Source organism: Microcaecilia unicolor, chromosome 2, assembly GCF_901765095.1.
Source record: "Microcaecilia unicolor chromosome 2, aMicUni1.1, whole genome shotgun sequence".
Taxonomy (NCBI): Eukaryota; Metazoa; Chordata; class Amphibia; order Gymnophiona; family Siphonopidae; genus Microcaecilia; species Microcaecilia unicolor.
Window position 1 is genome coordinate 10,582,539 of NC_044032.1, and position 21,247 is coordinate 10,603,785.

The window sequence follows — 21,247 nt, forward strand, 5'->3', positions numbered from 1 at the left end:
ACATGCGTGGGATAAGCATAAAGGAATCCTGTGCCGAAGGAATGGATCCTCAGGAGCTTAGTCAAGATCGGGAGGCGGGGCTGGTGGTTGGGAGGTGGGGATAGTGCTGGGCAGACTTATACGGTCTGTGCCAGAGCCGGTGGTGGGAAGCGGGACTGGTGGTTGGGAGGCAGGGATAGTGCTGGGCAGACTTATACGGTCTGTGCCAGAGCCGGTGGTGGGAGGAGGGGCTGGTGGTTGGGAGGCGGAGATAGTGCTGGGCATACTTATACGGTCTGTGCCAGAGCCGGTGGTGGGAAGCGGGACTGGTGGTTGGGAGGCAGGGATAGTGCTGGGCAGACTTATACGGTCTGTGCCAGAGCCGGTGGTGGGAAGCGGGACTGGTGGTTGGGAGGCAGGGATAGTGCTGGGCAGACTTATACGGTCTGTGCCAGAGCCGGTGGTGGGAGGAGGGGCTGGTGGTTGGGAGGCGGAGATAGTGCTGGGCAGACTTATACGGTCTGTGCCAGAGCCGGTGGTGGGAAGCGGGACTGGTGGTTGGGAGGCAGGGATAGTGCTGGGCAGACTTATACGGTCTGTGCCAGAGCCGGTGGTAGGAGGAGGGGCTGGTGGTTGGGAGGCGGAGATAGTGCTGGGCAGACTTATACGGTCTGTGCCAGAGCCGGTGGTGGGAGGAGGGGCTGGTGGTTGGGAGGCGGAGATAGTGCTGGGCATACTTATACGGTCTGTGCCAGAGCCGGTGGTGGGAAGCGGGACTGGTGGTTGGGAGGCAGGGATAGTGCTGGGCAGACTTATACGGTCTGTGCCAGAGCCGGTGGTGGGAAGCGGGACTGGTGGTTGGGAGGCAGGGATAGTGCTGGGCAGACTTATACGGTCTGTGCCAGAGCCGGTGGTGGGAGGAGGGGCTGGTGGTTGGGAGGCGGAGATAGTGCTGGGCAGACTTATACGGTCTGTGCCAGAGCCGGTGGTGGGAAGCGGGACTGGTGGTTGGGAGGCAGGGATAGTGCTGGGCAGACTTATACGGTCTGTGCCAGAGCCGGTGGTAGGAGGAGGGGCTGGTGGTTGGGAGGCGGAGATAGTGCTGGACAGACTTATACGGTCTGTGCCCTGAAAAAGACAGGTACAAATCAAGGTAAGGTATACACCAAAAGTAGCACATATGAGTTTGTCTTGTTGGGCAGACTGGATGGACCGTGCAGGTCTTTTTCTGCCGTCATCTACTATGTTACTATGAATGAAGTCAGCTGGGTATGTGCATATTTCTGTCTTATGTCCCTCTTTTTTTCTTCTTCCAGAAAGGTTTTGAATTCCTGAAGCCGCTCGGTGTCCTTGTGTCATCCATTCGCAGGTATCAGCTGAAGGGTAGGGGGCTCGTTTGCAGAAACTTATGATGGCTACTTAAAGGTGGAGACCACTGCTGAAGCTGATATAATACCCAGTGAAACCAGCAAACACAAAGCTCAACCAGTGCTAGTCTGGTAGTGTATAGCAAAGAAGGAAATAATATTTAAAAAAAAAAACACAGACCCAAGACAGAGAATCCAGATCTTTGTCATTAACCCGTGATCACCCTCTTATGCTTTCAGTCATGTGTTATAGCACATCTAACCTGAAATTCAAAAGAGTTGAGAACTCGGTCACCATGTATCAAAGAAGGACTTCTCAGACAAATGAACTGACAGGACCCACGTACAGGAAACCTCTACGTGCACTGAAGAGAAGTGACTCGGTTCTCTCTACCACCAGTAATTCTCTGTCACTTTGGGAAAATCCCTTTATTTCCCCCTTGCCACCAGAAAACTTTGACATATGGTGGTTGTTGTACTCTGGCTCAATAAACTTTATAAAATACATTGCAATCAAGTAAATGCACTAATGGTAAATAATATCAGACCAACTGGAAGAAATGGCTGTTTACCTAAATCGGAAACCTCTGTGCCAGTCACCAAAGGCAGTGCGAGGGGTTAAAGTAGCAGCATTGGCTGAAGGTCCCAAAACAGCTGAAGAAGTCTGATATTCATTGTTGGGCAGACTGGATGGACCCTGCAGGTCTTTTTCTGCCGTCATCTACTATGGAGTGGAGGAGTGGCCTAGTGGTTAGGGGGGTGGACTTTGGTCCTGGGGAACTGAGGAACTGAGTTTGATTCCCACTTCAGGCACAGGCAGCTCCTTGTGACTCTGGGCAAGTCACTTAACCCTCCATTGCCCCATGTAAGCCGCATTGAGCCTGCCATGAGTGGGAAAGTGCAGGGTACAAATGTAACAAAAATAAAATAGATACTATTGGAGATTCTACATGGAATGTTGCTTCTATTGGAGATTCTACGTGGAATGTTGCTACTATTGGAGATTCTACATGGAATGTTGCTATTCCACTAGCAACATTCCATGTAGAAGGCTGCGCAGGCTTCTGTTTCTGTGAGTCTGACGTCAGACTCACAGAAGCAGAAGCCTGCACGGCCACATTGGTGATCTGCAAGGGCCGACTTCTACATGGAATGTTGCTAGTGGAATAGCAACATTCCATGTAGAATCTCAAATAGTAGCAACAGTGGAGGAGTGGCCTAGTGGTTAAGGGTGGTGGACTTTGGTCCTGGGGAACTGAGTTTGATTCCCACTTCAGGCACAGGCAGCTCCTTGTGACTCTGGGTAAGTCACTTAACCCTGCCATGAGTGGGAAAGCGCAAGGTACAAATGTAACAAAAAAAAAAGTATATGATAGCATTTATGAAACACATCAATTGGCATACATATAAAAAGTCTCTACCGTAGATGGACCTTTTGAATAGGTCAAATTCCCAGATGAGATCAGAATGCTGAAACACTCCTGTGCCTGTAGGCTATTTTCTGATCAGGCGTGTGACGGCTGAGAGCTGTACTTCCATGTTGAAGAATAAGTTGAATATTATACTGCTTCATTCATATGCTTTAGGTTATGCCATGTCTTAAGCGTTTTATTCAATTTATTTTATTAATGTCCGTTTTCAGCGTACACAGCCAAGAATTGCAGACAGTTGTGGTCTATAAATATAATACTTTTAAAATAAATAAAGAGGCCCAACCCAGCATCCAGATTAGCCAGAAAGCTCCAGAACACCTGAAGAGGGTCGACACTGCGCAAACATTAGCTGGAAGGCTCCAGAACACCAGAAAGTGTAACAGAAGATGTATTTAAAGGTGAATAAGACCAATAGAATATAGGGAGAGAGATCTCGCTCCTACTGTACCACTGTTAAGTCTTCTAAAGAAGGAAAACTTGAATATGTACCTCTTGACAGATTCAGAAGGCTAGACGGAGCCCTGATAGAGTCAGAGAGCATCAGCTTCAATCTTGCACCCAGTACCTATTAACCTGTCTGTGACCACGACCATATTCGCCTGGCCTAGAAAGTGTTCAACCCCCCCTCCCCCTCCAGAATCGTAGGTTAGTGATACCTTAAGGAGGACCTGGCCAGGTTGCAACCCCAAATGTGGATTTCAAATTTCAAAGAGCAGCAAAGGAATTGTGGTAAAAGGGGGCCTGCGCTAGCATCAGCGAATGTGTTTGACGTATGCTGAGGCCTTCTTTTACTGCAGCGGGTAAAACTACTACTACTTATCATTTCTATAGCGCTACTAGATGTACGCAGCGCTGTACACTTGAACATGAAGAGACAGTCCCTGCTCCACAGAGCTTACAATCTAATTAGGACAGACAAACAGGACAAACAAGAGATAAGGGAATATTAAAGTGAAGATGATAAAATAAGGGTTCTGAACAAGTGAATGAGGGTTAGGAGTTAAAAGCAGCATCAAAAAGGTGGGCTTTTAGCTTAGGTTTGAAGACGGCCAGAGATGGAACTTGATGTACCAGCTCAGGAAGTCTATTCCAGGCATATGGTGCAGCAAGATAAAAGGCACGGAGTCTGGAGTTAGTGGTGGAGGAGAAGGGTGCAGATAAGAGAGATTTACCCAGTGAACGGAGTTCCCGCGGAAGACTGCTTTTTTTTTTTTTTTTTTTTGGCTGGAAGAGAAATGGCCATGTGGTAAGTGAACCACTTTGCGCTCAGTCATTTTGGGGGGAGCACTTACCACCACCCATTGCGGTGGGAGTAAGGGATCCCGCGCTAACCCAGCACTGCCCGATTACCACTGGTAATGGTGCGCGCTGGGGGGGGGGGAACTACCGCCGGGCTTCTGCAGTAGTCTGGTGATAGTTCTGGATTGGCGTGCGGCAACCCTATAGTAAAGGGCCTCTGAGCTTTGTAAACTTTGGCTCTCCCAGGCAGCTTTCATACATCAGCATTTCCCTAATCCAGAGAGCTACATTAGGGGTCCTTTCACTAAGCTAAAAGACATTTTTATATTAGGCTAATACCCTTAATACTGTAGCAAGTTTTAAATTATTGAAAAACTCAAAAACACTAAGATGGAGTCAGCAGTCCAGCAGCGAGAGGGGTGCTATCCAGTCTTTTGCATTGAGTGTCACATGTATGATTATCTCCCAGTTGGTGAGATGTCATATGTTTGCGCCCAATGCAAAGAGCTCCTAGCTCTCAGGGAACGTGTCTGTTCTCTTGAGGCTAGAGTAGCAGACTTGGTGGAGCTGAGGGAGACAGAAAGGTACATAGAGGAGACCTACAGGGATGTTGCAGAGAAGTCCCACCTCCAGTCTGGTAGCCCTTGTGCTACCTTGGAGGAGGGAGGTCTCCTAGAATGAGAGCATCACCCTGGTGAAGTAGGAAGTACTCCTGTAGCCAGGACCTGCCCACCAGGGGATGTACTATCCTGTCGCACCGAGGATATGTCTCCAAGTGCTGCCCAGGAGGGAAGGGTTAGGACAGCTGTTGTAGTTGGTGATTCGATCATTAGGCATAAAGATAGCTGGGTAGCTGGGTAGCTGGGTGTGGTAAAAAGTGGCCTGTGGTAGTGTAGGCGTGCGTTTTTTGGCGTACACTGGGCCAGTTTTTACTGCATCTGCAAAAAAGGGCTTTTTTTAATGGGACTGGAAAAGAGCATGCAATAAAACTGAAGCCAGTGTGCGCTTAAAACCGGTCTAAGCCCTTAATGCCAACCATTGATCTAGAAGTAAGGGCTCACACGCTACACGTGCGGTGACTGGTCGGCACACGCCAACTGCCGATTACCACCAGAAACACCGCTTGTGGGAGACAATAAATTAATTATCCAGACATTATCGGTGCATGGCAAATCTGAAATTACCGCCAGAGGGAAGCATGGTAGCCTGGCGGTAGTCTCGTTTTGGCGCACACTGCACCTGCATACAGCCTAACATGCCTTTGTAAAAGGGACACATACAGGCTCATTTTGAAAGAGAAGGATGTCCATCTTTCAACATAAATCGGAAAACGGACGTCCTTCTCCCAGAGACGTCCAAATCAGTATAATCAAAACCCGATTTTGGACGTCTTCAACTGCAGTCCGTCGCAAGGATGTCCAAAGTTCAAGGGGGCGTGGCGGAGGTGTAGTGAAGGCGGGACTTGGGTGTGCCTAACACTTGGACGTCTTTGACCCATAATCGAAAAAACAAGGACATCCCTGACAAACACTTGGACGTTTTCACCCGGACGTGTTTTTTTAACGAATAAGGCATAAAAAGGTGCCAGAAATGACCAGATGGCCACTTGAGGGAATTGGGGATGACCTCCCATTACTCCGCCAGTGGTCACTAACCCCCTTCCATCCTTAAAAACCATCTTTAAAAATATCTCAGGTCCATGACAGTGAATGCAGGTCCCTGGAGTAGTTTTAGTGAGTACTGCAGTGCACTTCAGACAGGCGGATCCAGGCCCACATCCCCGCTACCTGTTACATTTGTGGGGGAAACAGCGAGCTCTCCAAAACCCACCACAAACCCACTGTACCCATATATAGGTGCCCCCCTTCACCCGTAAGGGCTATGGTAGTGGTGTACAGTTGTGGGTAGTGGGTTTTGGGGGGCTGAGCACACAAGGTAAGGGAGCTATGTTCCTGGGAGCAATTTATGAAGTCCACTGCAGTGCCCCCTAGGGTGCCCAGTTGGTGTCCTGACATGTCAGGGGGACCAGTGCACTACAAATGCTGGCTCCTCCCACAACCAAATGACTTGCATTTGGCCGTTTTTGACATGGACGTCTTTGGTTTCAAAAATCGCCGAAAGAAACGTCCATGTCTAGGGACGACCAAATCTAAGGCTGTCCAAATTTAAGGATTTGGACGTCTCTGACGGTATTTTCAAAACGAAAGATGGACGTCCATCTTGTTTCAAAAATACGGGTTTCCCCGCCCCTGGATTTCACTGTTTTGCAAGGACGTCCAAATCACAACTTGGACGTTTCTTTCGAAAATGCCCCTCTTAGTGTGTAACTAAGGGCTCCTTTTCCAAAGTGATGCTACCGTTTAGCAGTGCGCTGAATGCAAAGAAGCCCATTCAATGGCCGTGGGTTTCTCCACATTCAGCGCATGCTAATCAGTAGCATCACTTTGTAAACGGAGTCCTTAGTTTATGAGCTGAATTTTGGGCACGAAAATTACTTCCTGTGAAGGAAGGTGTTTACTGCACAAAAAAATCTGTGCTAACTGGGAAATAATGCACTGCCCTAATCATGGGCAATTAGCTTAGTCCATATACATAGGGAATATGCTACATTTTTTGGAATAAACATGGATAAAGGTGAGCAGGTTGATGTAGTGAATCTAGATTTTCAGAAAACTTTTGACAAAGTCCTGAGAAAATTAAAAAGCCATGGGATAAGTACATAAGTAATGCCATACTGGGAAAAGACCAAAGGCCCATCAAGCCCAGCATCCTGTCCCCGACAGCGGCCAATCCAGGTCAAGGGCACCTGGCAAGTTTCCCAAACGTACAAACATTCTATACGTGTTATTCCCAAAATTGTGGATTTTTCCCAAGTCCATTTAGTAGCAGTCTATGGACTTGTCCTTTAGGAAACCGTCCAAACCCTTTTTAAACTCTGCTAAGCTAACCGCCTTCACCCCATTCTCCGGCAACGAATTCTAGAGTTTAATTACACGTTGGGTGAAGAAAAATCTTCTCCTATTTGTTTTAAATGTACTACACTGTAGTTTCATCGCATGCCCCCTGGTCCTACTATAGGGATAGGAGGCAATGTTCTGTCATGTATTAGGAACTAGTTAAAAGACAGAAAACAGAAGGTAGGGTTAAATGGCCAATTCTGTCAATGGAGGAGGGTGAAAAGTGGAGTGCCCCAAGGATCTATAATGGGACTGTGCTATTAAATATGGAAATGGGAATGATGAATGAGGTGATTATGGGGTCCTTTTACTGCAGGTAAAAATGGCTTACCGCGGGATGCGCTCAGGAGTCCTGCTCCTCACACACTAACAAATATTTTTGAATTTTTGTTGGCAGGGGCGTGTCAGTGGGGGTGGAGAACAGGCCTTCCTGCGCTAATCAGTTATCACGTCCACATTACAGTGCGCGAACTGGATAATGCAGGATTACCATGTCAGCCCTTACCACTTACAAAATAGGTATTGATAAATGCTTATGTGGTCATTTTTATTATTGGCAGCACACTAACGGCAACATTTGCAGATGACCATTAATCAGGGGCGTAGCAAGACTTTGGCGGGAGGGAGGTCCAGAGCCCGATGTGAGGGGGCACATTTTAGCCCCCCCCCCGCCATTGCCCCCGCCAACCCTTGACCCCCTTCCCGCTGCCAACCCACCATCGCCTACCTTCTGTTTCTGACGTCCTGCGCATTGTACGTGAAGGACGTCAGAAACAGAAAGAAGCCTTTTGCGAGAAGAAGAGGACCTCGGCTGGCGGGGGTTGGGGTCCCCCACCAGCAAAGGCAGGCGACGGCAGGAGGGGGGGGGGTCGAGAGGGTCATCATCAGGGGGGGTCAAGGGCCAAATCTACAGGGCCCAGGCCCCCCTGGCCCCACGTAGCTACGCCATTGTCATTAATAGGAAGAATTGGAAAATCGGTCATTTTCCTGCAGTGCCAAAAATGACCTTAGCATACAGGAAAAACCCGTGTAAGGACCCCTAAATTTTACTCCTGCCAGAATTCTGCGTGACTGCGGAGTGAAGAATTTGCGCAGAATTACCCAGTTGCCCACAATTGAGTATTTCCTTGCAGAATCTGCAGGGCCACGGTAAAGGACGGACCCCTCCCCCCTGTCGCTCAGCTGACCCCATACCCGCTCACCCGATTCTCCACCTACTGCTGCCTGGCCTACCCGTGCAGTCCCTGATGGTCTAGTGGCCTCTTTGGGGGGCAGGAAAGACCACCACTCTTTCCTGCCCCACTATCGCCGCTCTCTTGCTCGTGCCATGCTTTTTTAAAATGGCTGCCGAGACTTCAAGCGGTAATCTTGTGAGACTACTGCTTGCAGTCTCGGTGGCCATTTTGAAAAAGCCCAGCACCAGCATGAGAGCGGCGGCAGTGGGGCTGGAAAGAGTGGGGTTCTTTCCTGCCCCCGAACAGGCACTCCTGCCACCTCAGGTGAGTGCAGGAGTGCCTGGAGGGAGGGAGCGGCTCTTAAAAAAAGGGGGGGGGGAATGCTGTGGGTGACTGTAAACAAAGGGATGCTGTGGATGAGAAAGGGCTATAAAAAAGGGACTCAGTGGGTGGGAAGGGGCTGCAAAACATTTTGAAAATTTTGTGCGCAGAATTTGCAAACTTTGTAAACAGAATTTTGAATTTTTTGGCACAGAATTGAGGCAGGAGTAAAATGTGCGAATGGCACAAAACTATTCAAGGTTGTTAACTTGGGAGGAAGTTGAAATTTAATGTGGGCAAGTGCAAAACAATGCACATAGGGAAGAATAATCCAAATTATAGCTACATGATGGTTCCACACCAGGAGTCACCACACTCTAATAGCCCTAATCCTCAGGTCTCAAATTGCAGCAATGCTACCTATGAAAAGAAAATGCGATAAATATTACACTGGGCCCTATTTATTTAATTTTCCAAGGTTTCATGCAGTTTATAAAAACATACACAGTTGAAACACCAAGTACAAATATAAGTAGAATATCACTAAAGTATCTGTAGGTACGAATTAATATCCATTAATATTAATATAACCTGGAAGATATACTGAGCCAAATCAACAAATTATAGAGTAGTAAATCACCTGGACTGGATGGTATACACCCCTGGGTAGTGAAAGAACTCAAATATGAAATTGCTGATCTGCTATTAGTGATCTGTAACTTTTGTCATTAAAATCATCCGTAGTACCTGAAGATTGGAAGGTGGTCAAATTAGCGCCTATTTTTAAAAGGGTTCCAGGGATGATCCGGGAAATTACAGACTAGTAAACCTGACATCAGTGCCGGATGAGGGGAGATATGATTGAGGTCTACAAAATCCTGAGTGGTGTAGAACAGGTAAACGTAAATCAATTTTTTTTTACTCTTTCAAAAAGTACAAAGACTAGGGGACACTCAAGGAAATTATATGGTACTATTTTTCAAAGGAAGAGGAGCAAATATTTTTTCACTCAAAAAAATAGTTAAGCGCTGGAATTTGTTTCCAGAGGATGTGGTAGCAGTGGTTAGTGTATCTGGGTTTAAAAAAGGTTTGGACAAGTTCCTGGAAGAAAAGTCCATAGTCTGTTATTGTGCGGACCTGTGGTAAGATGGAAGGAACAGATGCAGTTTCTTGTTGCAGATTCGTCTATAAGTGTTTGCCATAGAGTTTCAGAGATGCACATTTCCCAAATCAGAGAGAGAAAGTCAGAATGAGGTCAAGAGGGAAAACAGCAGCTAAAGCCACATAATTAGTGCCATCCTGCCCCAGGAAGAACGATAATCTAACCAGGGACAATATGGACCAGCATCAAAAGCAGGAATTGTCTTTGTCTTTTAAATACAAATACAAAAATATTCTTATTATCTGCAACTACCGTAAAGTTTTACATGGATTCCTAAAGACAGAAGAACCTGTCAATCTGGGATCACAAATTAGTAAACCAACACATCAATATATCTCTAAATATTGCTCAAAGAGTTATGATTTCAAGATTTTGCAAAATACCAAATAATTTACACAAGCTCTAAGATGAATGGGTAGAGACTTCCAAATCTTTGCTGCCTGATATTGGAAGTCAGAGGTGAATGCCTTTAAGTACATAAGCATTGCCACATGAGGACAGACCAAAGGTCCATCAAGCCCAGCATCCTGTTTCCAACAGTGGCCAGTTCATGTCACAAATACCTGGCAAGAACCCAAAAAAGTACAAAACATTTTATGCTGCTTATCCCAGAAATAAGCAGTGGACTTTCCCCAAGTCTATTTTAATAATGGTCTATGGACTTTTCCTTTAAGAAGCCATCCAAACCTTTTTTAAACCCTGCTAAGCTAATCGTCTTTACCACATTCTCTGGCAACGAATTCCAGAGTTTAATTACACATTGAATGAAGAAATATTTTCTCCAATTCGTTTTAAATTTACTATTTTGTAGCTTTGTCAAATACCCCCTAGTCCTAGTATTTTTGGAAAGCGTGAACAGGCGCTTCACATCTACCCATTCAAATCCACTCATTATTTTATAGACCTCTATCATATCTCCCCTCAGCCGCATTTTCTCCAAGCTGAAGAGCCCTAGTAGCTTTAGCTTTTCCTCACAGGGAAGTCGTCCCATCCCCTTTATCATTTTTGTCGCCCTTCTCTGTACCTTTCCTATTTCCACTATATCTTTTTTGAGATGCGGCAACCAAAATTAAACACAATATTCAAGGTGCGGTCACACCATGGAGCAATACAAAGGTATTATAACATCCTCATTTTTGTTTTTAGAACACACTTTGATTTATAACATATTACATGGATATGCACCAACATATATGTCAGCCATGATAGGTGCTTCATATTGAGATGAGAGGTATCCTTAGGGATCAAAGGTCATAGTTTAAAATGATCTCGTTCCTTTGCAGGAAGACAATGTAAGTCTCTAACCAGCGCGGCAGAAAAGATGAATTGCACTGCCACGTTCTGAACTGTGTAACTTTGAAAAGTTGTTTAGAGTGACCAGTATAGACGACATTACAGTAGTCCAACTGTGGTTGTTATGAAAACTACATCGACCTGAGTTCTACTCAGGCTAATCCAGGATTTAAGTGTATAAATAAATAAATACATAAATAATACAAGGCTCTGTACAACAAGGAGTGGCCTAGTGGTTAGAGCACCAGTCTTGCAATCCAGAGGTGGCCAGTTCAAATCCCGCTGCTGCTCCTTGTGATCTTGGGCAAGTCACTTAACCCTCCATTGCCTCAGGTACAAACTTAGATTGTGAGCCCTCCTGGGACAGAGAAATATCCAGAGTACCTGAATGTAACTCACCTTGAGCCACTACTGAAAAAGGTGTGAGCAAAACCTAAATAAATAAAGATTCTAGAATTCTAAAGAATAACAAGATTCCAATTCAGAATTTCAAAGTGTAGCAACATTCCATGTAGAACCCCAAAGAGTAACAAGATTCTTTGGGGTGGAGGAGTGGCGAGGTGGCCGGTTCAAATCCCACTGCTGCTCCTTGTGATCTTGGGCAAGTCACTTAACCCTCCATTGCCTCAGGTACAAACTTAAATTGTCAGCCCTCCTGGGACAGAGAAATATCCAGAGTACCTGAATGTAACTCACCTTGAGCTACTACTGAAAAAGGTGTGAGCAAAATCCAAATAAATAATTAATAATAACTAACTGGAAAGCAGGCATTTTTAAACAAGACCTCAACATCTTTCATTTTTTCAATACTACTACTATTTCTTATCACTTCTATAGCGTTACTAGCTGGACGCAACACTGTAAAAATTATATGCAGGCACTTTCGCTGTCCCTAGTGTGTTCACAGTCTAAGGGGCCCTTTTACTAAGCAGCACTGAAAAGTGACCTGCGCTATATTTAGCGCGTGGATTCCCTGGCACATTGAGGCCACTTTTAGTGCGGCGGTAAATTGGCTGCAATTTTGTTTTTTTTTCCATGAATGGTCATGCGCTAATTTCCCAATTAGCACATGGCCATTAGCACGGGAGTCCTTACAGCCACCTATTTAGTAGATAGTAAGGGCTCCCACGCAAATTGGCAGTACGTGGCGATTTGCTGATTAGTACAGGACACGCTTACACTCTGCCCCAAACAAGCCCCGCCCTAAAAAAATATTTTTTAGTGTTGGATTAGTGCACGCTGATCTCAGAACTACCACTGGATGCCTCTGTCCCCCAGAAGAGCATTTTAGTGTTTGGTAAGCATGTTAATGTGGACTGCCTACCACTTAGTAAAAGGGTCCCTTAGCTTTGTACCTGTGGCGATGGAAAGGGAAAGGGAAATGGGACTTGATATACGGCCTTTCTGAGGTTTTTGCAACTACATTCAAAGCGGTTTACATATATTCAGGTACTTATTTTGTACCAGTGGCAATGGAGGGTTAAGTGAGTTGCCCAGAGTCACAAGGAGCTGCAGTGGGAATGGAGAGTAAAGGGGTCCTTTTACTAAGGTGCACTGAAAAATGGATCTGCGCTATTGTAGGCGCGTGTTTTGGGCATGCGCAGATCCATTTTTCAGCGCGCCTGTAAAAAAGGCATTTTTTCCCAATTTTTGCCGAAAATGGACGTGTGGCAAAATAAAAATTGGCATGCGTCCATTTTGGGTCTGACGCCTTACCGCCAGCCATTGACTTAGCAAGAGGTCTCACGCATTAACTGTGCGGTTAACCATCTACGTGCTTAGAATGGCGATTACTGCCCAGTTTCTGCCGCGCACCAGATAATAAAAATTATTTTTGGGCGCACGTAGCGGACACATGTCAAAAATGAAATTACCGCATGGGCCACACGGTAGCCGGGAGGTAACTCCAAACTGATGCACGTTGGGCGCTCGTAGGTGCCTACACGGCTTAGTAAAACTGTCCCTATGTGAGTTGCCCAGGGTCAGAAGGAGTTGCAGTGGGAACTGAACCCAGCTCCCCCAGGATCGCAGCCTCTTGTATTAAACTGGGCTACTCCTTCCTCCTCAGAAAAAAAATTTACTTGCAAAACACATAAAATCTTCAAACCTTGCTCAAATTCATAACTAGGATTAAATTGTCTTAACACGCAATCATTCCATGCATCGTTAGTTTGTGCTATTAATAAAATTTGAAATTCAATAAAGATAAAACATGCGCTGTGGAAAATAGTCTCCAACTTGCTTAAAAAAGATAAATATATTTATATGGGGAATGGGACTTGATATACCACCTTTCTGAGGTTTTTGCAACTACATTCAAAGCGGTTATAGACTCACATATGCTGTGTATTAATTAATAATTATAATATTACATTTATAGTGAGAACATTACTGTATTACTTCCTGTTGTATCCTCTTGTTGAAAACTGACTGGTATTTTTTTTATTTTTGTTACATTTGTACCCCGTGCTTTCCCACTCATGGTAGGTTCTATGCGGTGGGCAATGGAGGGTTAAGTGACTTGCCCAGAGTCACATGGAGCTGCCTGTGCCGGGAATTGAACTCAGTTCCCCAGGACCAAAGTCCACCACTAGGCCACTCCTCCACTCATTAGTAATGGTTCACATCTTGTTTTGGATATGGAAACAATTTAAAATTCACTAAAACTAAAGAGTGTTTCCATATCCAAAACAAGATGTGAACCATTACTAATGTTTACCAGTCAGTTTTCGACAAGAGGATACAACAGGAAGTAATACAGTAATGTTCTCACTATAAATGTAATATTATAATTATTAATTAATACACAGCATATGTGAGTCTATAACCGCTTTGAATGTAGTTGCAAAAACCTCAGAAAGGCGGTATATCAAGTCCCATTTCCCATATAAATATATTTATCTTTTTTAAGCAAGTTGGAGACTATTTTCCACAGCGCATGAAAATTCAAAGTATGTGAAGAGTTTTAACGCAAGAACACTGCAGCTGGATTAGATGTTAGAAGACTACCTAGTGCAAAGCGTGTACCTGCCTTACACCTCCTGTGTCTATAGAAAAGAGGACACGACATCGGAAAACCAAATTACACATATAATTTCACTTTCCAAACCTGAAAGCCCCAGAAACATCTTGTTTTACCTCAGAAAAAAAAATATACGCAGTCCGGAAGCCACCACAGAGAGAGGAGGGAGCCAGGCTAAGTCACCCGGTTAAAGGGCTTTCTAAATCCTCTCCCCCCCCACCCCCCGGTGTATTACTTTGGAAACACAGGTAGAAATTGTCTGCAATAACCTTTCCTGGCAGTCTTCCTCCAGAACATCCCCAGGATAAATTAATTTGAAGCTGTATCGTAATTGGGAGGCGGAGAAATCACCTGTGAGGACAGTCCTGGGTGCAGAATGTAAAGGTGCTCACCTGGGGTCTGCTCCACGGCAGGTTGTTGGGTATCATTGGTCTGGGGGAGGCTGAGAGAAGCGTATGTGACTTCCTCGGCCATGCTCGCTTCTTCACTAACGGGAAGAAAGCCAGAACCTGCTGCTGGGTGAAATAAGATCAGAAAGAGGAACTACAAACCTCAAAGTCCTTTCGGACTACCTCTCAACCAAGACTGTAATATAGTAATAATATTCAGTTTCCCTATTTTAATGATTGTAGTACACCGTGCTGTACAAGTTATATGCAGGTACTTTCTCTGTCCTTAGAGGGTTCACAATCTAACTTTTGTACCTGGGGCAAAGGGGGGTTAAGTGACTTGCTCAAGATCACAAGGAGTTACAGTGGGAATTGAATGCAGGTCACCAGGATGAAAGCCTGCTGCACTAACCGTTAGGCTACTCCTCCACTTCAGTGTAACTAGTGACAAAATTGTGCCCAGGAACACACTGGAATAACAGTGGAGGAGAGTTTCTCAGAGTGCAAGACCATGAAATGAAAACTCCAGCCTGCATGTCACAGAGACGAGTTTTCAACATCTTCACTCGATATATAGGTACATTTTTCACAGGAGCGTCACTTGACATAAAATTGGAGGACTCTCATTCAGCAGAAACGTCACACACAGAAACAGAAGGAGCTTCTCAGCCAGTGTCCTCTTTCACCGCCTGTAGTATAGTAACACACAAAGAGAAAGAACTTCTGAGCCAGCGAGAAGTTCTGAGAGAAGAGGACATTTCTCTGGTAAGTGAATAGTATTTTGCTTTGTGAACTTAAAGATTGGGGTTTAAAGGAGGAATTGTAGGTTAGTGATAGGCAAAATAAAAATATAAAAAAAGCAAATTTTATCAACTAATCTCCATAGTCTTTTCCCCTTAGTTTTAAAACTTGAACTTTGTACCAAAGCATTAACAGATAGAATCTAGCAGGCACTGCAGGATCTAGTTTAGTCTTCCCACCCCTAGGACAACTCTTCATTTATAGTCAGTTATTGTAATTAGGGTAACAAGCAAGGAGTGCTCTTACAGAGTTTTAAATGCATTTCATTACCATCTAAGAAGGAAACACTAAATAAATCATACAATATTCTATATAAACTAAAAGACATTTTTACATTAGGCTAGGAGTAGTCTAGTGGTTAGGGTGGTGGACTTTGGTCCTGAGGAACTGAGTTCAATTCCCACCTCAGGCACAGGCAGCTCCTTGTGACTCTGGGCAAGTCACTTAACCCTCCATTGCCACATTGAGCCTGCCATGAGTGGGAATGTGCAGGGTACAAATGTAAGAGGAAAGGAGAAACAGGGGTGATATGATACAGATGTTCAAATATTTGAAAGGTATTAATCCGCAAACAAACCTTTTCCGGAGATGGGAAGGTGGTAGAACGAGAGGACATGAAATGAGATTGAAGGGGGGCAGACTCAAGAAAAATGTCAGGAAGTATTTTTTCACAGAGAGAGTCGTGGATGCTTGGAATGCCCTCCCGCGGGAGGTGGTGGAGATGAAAACAGTAACGGAATTCAAACATGCGTGGGATAAGCATAAAGGAATCCTGTGCTGAAGGAATGGATCCTCAGGAGCTTAGTCAAGATCGGGAGGCGGGGCTGGTGGTTGGGAGGCGGGGATAGTGCTGGACAGACTTGTACGGTCTGTGCCAGAGCCGGTGGTGGGCAGCAGGACTGGTGGTTGGGATGCGGGGATAGTGCTGGACAGACTTGTACGGTCTGTGCCAGAGCCGGTGGTTGGGAGGCAGGGCTGGTGGTTGGGAGGTGAGGATAGTGCTGGGCAGACTTATACGGTCTGTGCCCTGAAGAGCACAGGTACAAATCAAAGTAGGGTATACACAAAAAGCAGCAAATATGAGTTATCTTGTTGGGCAGACTGGATGGACCGTGCAGGTCTTTTTCTGCCGTCATCTACTATGTTACTATGTAACAAAAATAAAATAGATACTATTGGAGATTCTACATGGAATGTTGCTACTATTGCAGATTCTACATGGAATGTTGCTATTCCACTAGCAACATTCCATGTAGAAGGCTGCGCAGGCTTCTGTTTCTGTGAGTACGTGCAGGACGTCAGACTCACAGAAGCAGAAACCTGCGCGGCCACATTGGTGATCTGCAAGGGCCGACTTCTACATGGAATGTTGCTAGTGGAATAGCAACATTCCATGTAGAATCTCAAATAGTAGCAACAGTGGAGGAGTGGCCTAGTGGTTAGGGTGGTGGACTTTGGTCCTGAGGAACTGAGCTCGATTCTCACTTCAGGCACAGGCAGCTCCTGGTGACTCTGGGCAAGTCACTTAACCCTCCATTGCCCCATGTAAGCCGCATTGAGCCTGCCATGAGTGGGAAAGCGCAGGGTACAAATGTAACAAAAATAAAATAGATACTACTGGAGATTCTACATGGAATGTTGCTACTAATTGGAGATTCTACATGGAATGTTGCTATTCCACTAGCAACATTCCATGTAGAAGGCTGCGCAGGCTTCTGTTTCTGTGAGTACGTGCAGGACGTCAGACTCACAGAAGCAGAAACCTGCGCGGCCATATTGGTGATCTGCAAGGGCCGACTTCTACATGGAATGTTGCTAGTGGAATAGCAACATTCCATGTAGAATCTCAAATAATAGCAACAGTGGAGGAGTGGCCTAGTGGTTAGGGTGGTGGACTCTGGTCTTGGGGAACTGAGGAACTGAGTTTGATTCCCACTTCAGGCACAGGCAGCTCCTTGTGACTCTGGGCAAGTCACTTAACCCTCCATTGCCCCATGTAAGCCGCATTGATCCTGCCATGAGTGGGAAAGCGCAGGGTACAAATGTAATAAAAATAAATAATTTCCTTAATATTTTGGCAAGTTTTAAATTATTGAAAAACTAAAAAAACACTAAGATGGAGTCAGCAGTCCAGCAGCGAGACGGGTGCTATCCAGTCTTTTGCATTGAGTGTCACATGTATGATTATGTCCCATTTGGTGAGATGTCATATGTGTGTGTCCAATGCAAAGAGCTCCTAGCTCTCAGAGAACATGTCCACTCTCTTGAGGTTAGAGTAGCAGACTTGGTGGAGCTGAGGGAGACAGAGAGGTACATATAGGAGACCTACAGGGACGCTATTATTATTATTATTAGCATTTGTATAGCGCTACCAGACGCACGCAGCACTGAATACCTGACACAGAGAGACAGTCCCTGCTCAATAGAGCTTACAATCTAAAAATACAGACAGACAAGACAATTAAGGGTGAGGGAAGTACTGGGTGAGAAGGAACAAGGGGAGGACAATTGAGTAGTGGCTAGGAGCCAAAAGCAGTGGTGAAAAGGTGGGTTTTCAGCATAGATTTGAAAACAGGTAGAGATGGAGCTAGACGTACAGGCTCAGGAAGTCTCTTCCAGGCATAAGGTGCCATGAGGGAAAAGGGACGAAGCCTGGAGTTAGCGGTGGAGGAGAAGGGAGACGACAAGAGAGATTTGTCCAGTGAGCGGAGTTCTGGGGAGGAATGTAGGGAGAGATGAGAGTGGAGAGGTAATGGGGGGCTGCAGAATGGATGCATTTAAAGGTCAGTAAGAGAAGTTTGAACTGTATGCGAAAGTGGTGCTACCTTGGAGGAGGGAGGTCTCCTAGAAGGAAAGCATCACCCTGGTGAAGTAGGAAGTACTCCTGTAGCCAGGACCTGCCCACCAGGGGATGTACTATCCTCTCGCACCGAGGGTATGTCTCCAAGTGCTGCCCAGGAGGGAAGGGTTAGGACAGCTGTTGTAGTTGGTGATTCGATCATTAGGCATATAGATAGCTGGGTGGCTGGTGGACTTGAGGATCGCCTGGTGACTTGCCTGCCTGGTGCGAAGCTGGCGGACCTCACGCGTCACCTAGATAGGATTTTAGATAGTGCTGGCAAGGATCCGGCTGTCTTGGTACATGCGGATTACCAATGACATAGGAAAATGTGGGAGAGAGGTTCTGGAAGCCAAATATTGCACCTCGAATACTGCGTTTAATTCTGGTCGCCGCATCTCAAAAAAGATATAGTGGAATTAGAAAAGGTGCAGAGAAGGGCGACGAAAATGATAAAGGGGAAGGGACAACTTCCCTATGAGGAAAGGCTAAAGCGGCTGGGGCTCTTCGGCTTGGAGAAAAGGTGGCTGAGGGGAGATATGATAAAGGTCTATAAAATAATGAGTGGAGTGGAACAGGTAGATGTGAAGCATTGGGATTTTGCTCACACCTTCTTCAGTAGTAGCTCAAGGTGAGTAACATTCAGGTACTCTGGATAGTTCTCTGTCCCAGGAGAGTTCACAATCTAAGTTTGTACCTGAGGCAATGGAGGGTTAAGTGACTCACCCAAGATCACAAGGAGCAGCAGTGGGATTTGAACTGGCCCCCTCTGGCCACTCCTCCACCCCAAAGAATCTTGTTACTCTTTGGGGTTCTACATGGAATGTTGCTACTCTGAGATAAGTACATAAGTAGTGCCATACTGGGAAAGACCAAAGGTCCATCTAGCCCAGCATCCTGTCACCGACAGTGGCCAATCCAGGTCAAGGGCACCTGGCACGCTCCCCAAACGTAAAAACATTCCAGACAAGTTATACCTAAAAATGCGGAATTTTTCCAAGTCCATTTAATAGCGGTCTATGGACTTGTCCTTTAGGAATCTATCTAACCCCTTTTTAAACTCCGTCAAGCTAACCGCCGGTACTCTTTAGGATTCTAGAATCTTTATTTATTTGGGATTTTGCTCACACCTTCTTCAGTAGTAGCTCAAGGTGAGTAACATTTAGGTACTCTGGATAGTTCTCTGTCCCAGGAGGGCTCACAATCTAAGTTTGTACCTGAGGCAATGGAGGGTTAAGTGACTTGCCCAAGATCACAAGGAGCAGCAGCGTGATTTGAACTGGCCACCTCTGGATTGCAAGACCGGTGCTGTAACCACTAGGCCACTCCTCCACTAGCAACATTCCATGTAGAGGCCTGCCCTTGCAGATCAGCAACGCGGCCGCACAGGCTTCTGTTATTGTGAGTCTGACGTCAGACTCTCTGCAAGGGCAGGCTTCTACATGGAATGTTGCTAATGGAATAGCAACATTCCATATAGAATCTCAAATAGTAGCAACAGAATCTCAAATATTATTTTGTTTAGATTTTGCTCACACCTTTTTCAGTAGTAGCTCAAGGTAAGTTACATTCAGGTACTCTGGATATTTCTCTGTCCCCTCACAATCTAAGTTTGTACCCGAGGCAATGGAGGGTTAAAAGACTTGTCCAAGATCACAAAGAGCAGCAGTGGGATTTTGAACCGGCCATCCCTGGATTGCAAGACTGGTGCTCTAACCACTAGGCCACTCCTCCACTTAACACTATTCTACAAACAGTGCCTAAATTTAGGCAGTTATAGAATAGCGCCATAGGGCAAGGGAACACGCCTATATGCCACTGAAGACCTGGTGCACATACCCATGCCTACATGTAGATACATTCCCCCAAATTCTATAACCATTAATGTAAATGTTTCTTCACTCAACGTGTAATTAAACTCTGGAATTCGTTGCCAGAGAATGTGGTAAAGACGGTTAGCTTAGCGGAGTTTAAAAAAAGTTTGGATGGCTTCCTAAAGGAAAAGTCCATAGACCATTATTAAATGGACTCGGGGAAAAACCACTATTTCTGGGATAAGCAGTATAAAATGCTTTGTACTTTTTGGTGATCTTGCCAGGTATTTGTGACCTGGATTGGCCACTGTTGGAAACAGGATGCTGGGCTCAATGGACCTTTGGTCTTTCCCAGTATGGCAATACTTATGTACTTAAAGTTGAGGAATGCCCCTAACATGCCCACACGCCTTTCACGGCCTCACCTCCTTTTCAGCTACCCACTAGAATTTACCTGCACCTCTTTTCATGGCTCTGAGGCTCAGCTCTGACAGGATAAGCAAAACAGTAGGAGATTTGACTCCTTTTCTCACCAGCCCAGGTACAGAACCCAAGGGAGGTTGAAAACTCAGAAAGGCCCAGCCCTATTGTCACTACCTGGATGCCCAAAAGTCAGTCCATGGGGGCAGGCCTGGATGCAGAGTTAGCGAATGATACATACCTGTAGCAGGTGTTCTCCGAGGACAGCAGGCTGATTGTTCTCACGACTGGGTTGACGTCCACGGCAGCCCCCACCAACCGGAACAAAACTTCGCGGGCGGTCCCGCACGCAGGGTACGCCCACCGCGCATGCGCGGCCTTCTTCCCGCCCGTGCGCGACCGTTCCCGCTCAGTTGAATGACAAGCAAAAATGATCAAAAACGCAACTCCAAAGGGGAGGAGGGAGGGTAGGTGAGAACAATCAGCCTGCTGTCCTCAGAGAACACCTGCTACAGGTATGTATCATTCGCTTTCTCCGAGGACAAGCAGGCTGCTTGTTCTCACGACTGGGGTATCCCTAGCTGTCAGGCTCACTCAAAACAAGAACCCAGGTCAATTGAACCTCGCAACGGCGAGGGTATAACAGAAATTGACCTACAAAGAACAACTAACAGCGAGTGCAGCCTGACCAGAATAAATTCGGGTCCTGGAGGGTGGAGTTGAATTTACACCCCAAACAGATTCTGCAGCACCGACTGCCCGAACCGACTGTCGCGTCGGGTATCCTGCTGGAGGCAGTAATGTGATGTGAATGTGTGGACAGATGACCACGTCGCAGCCTTGCAAATCTCTTCAATAGTGGCTGACTTCAAGTGAGCCACCGACGCTGCCATGGCTCTGACACTATGAGCCGTGACATGACCCTCAAGAGTCAGCCCAGCCTGGGCGTAAGTGAAGGAAATGCAATCTGCTAGCCAATTGGAGATGGTGCGTTTCCCGACAGCGACCCCTTTCCTATTGGGGTCGAAAGAAACAA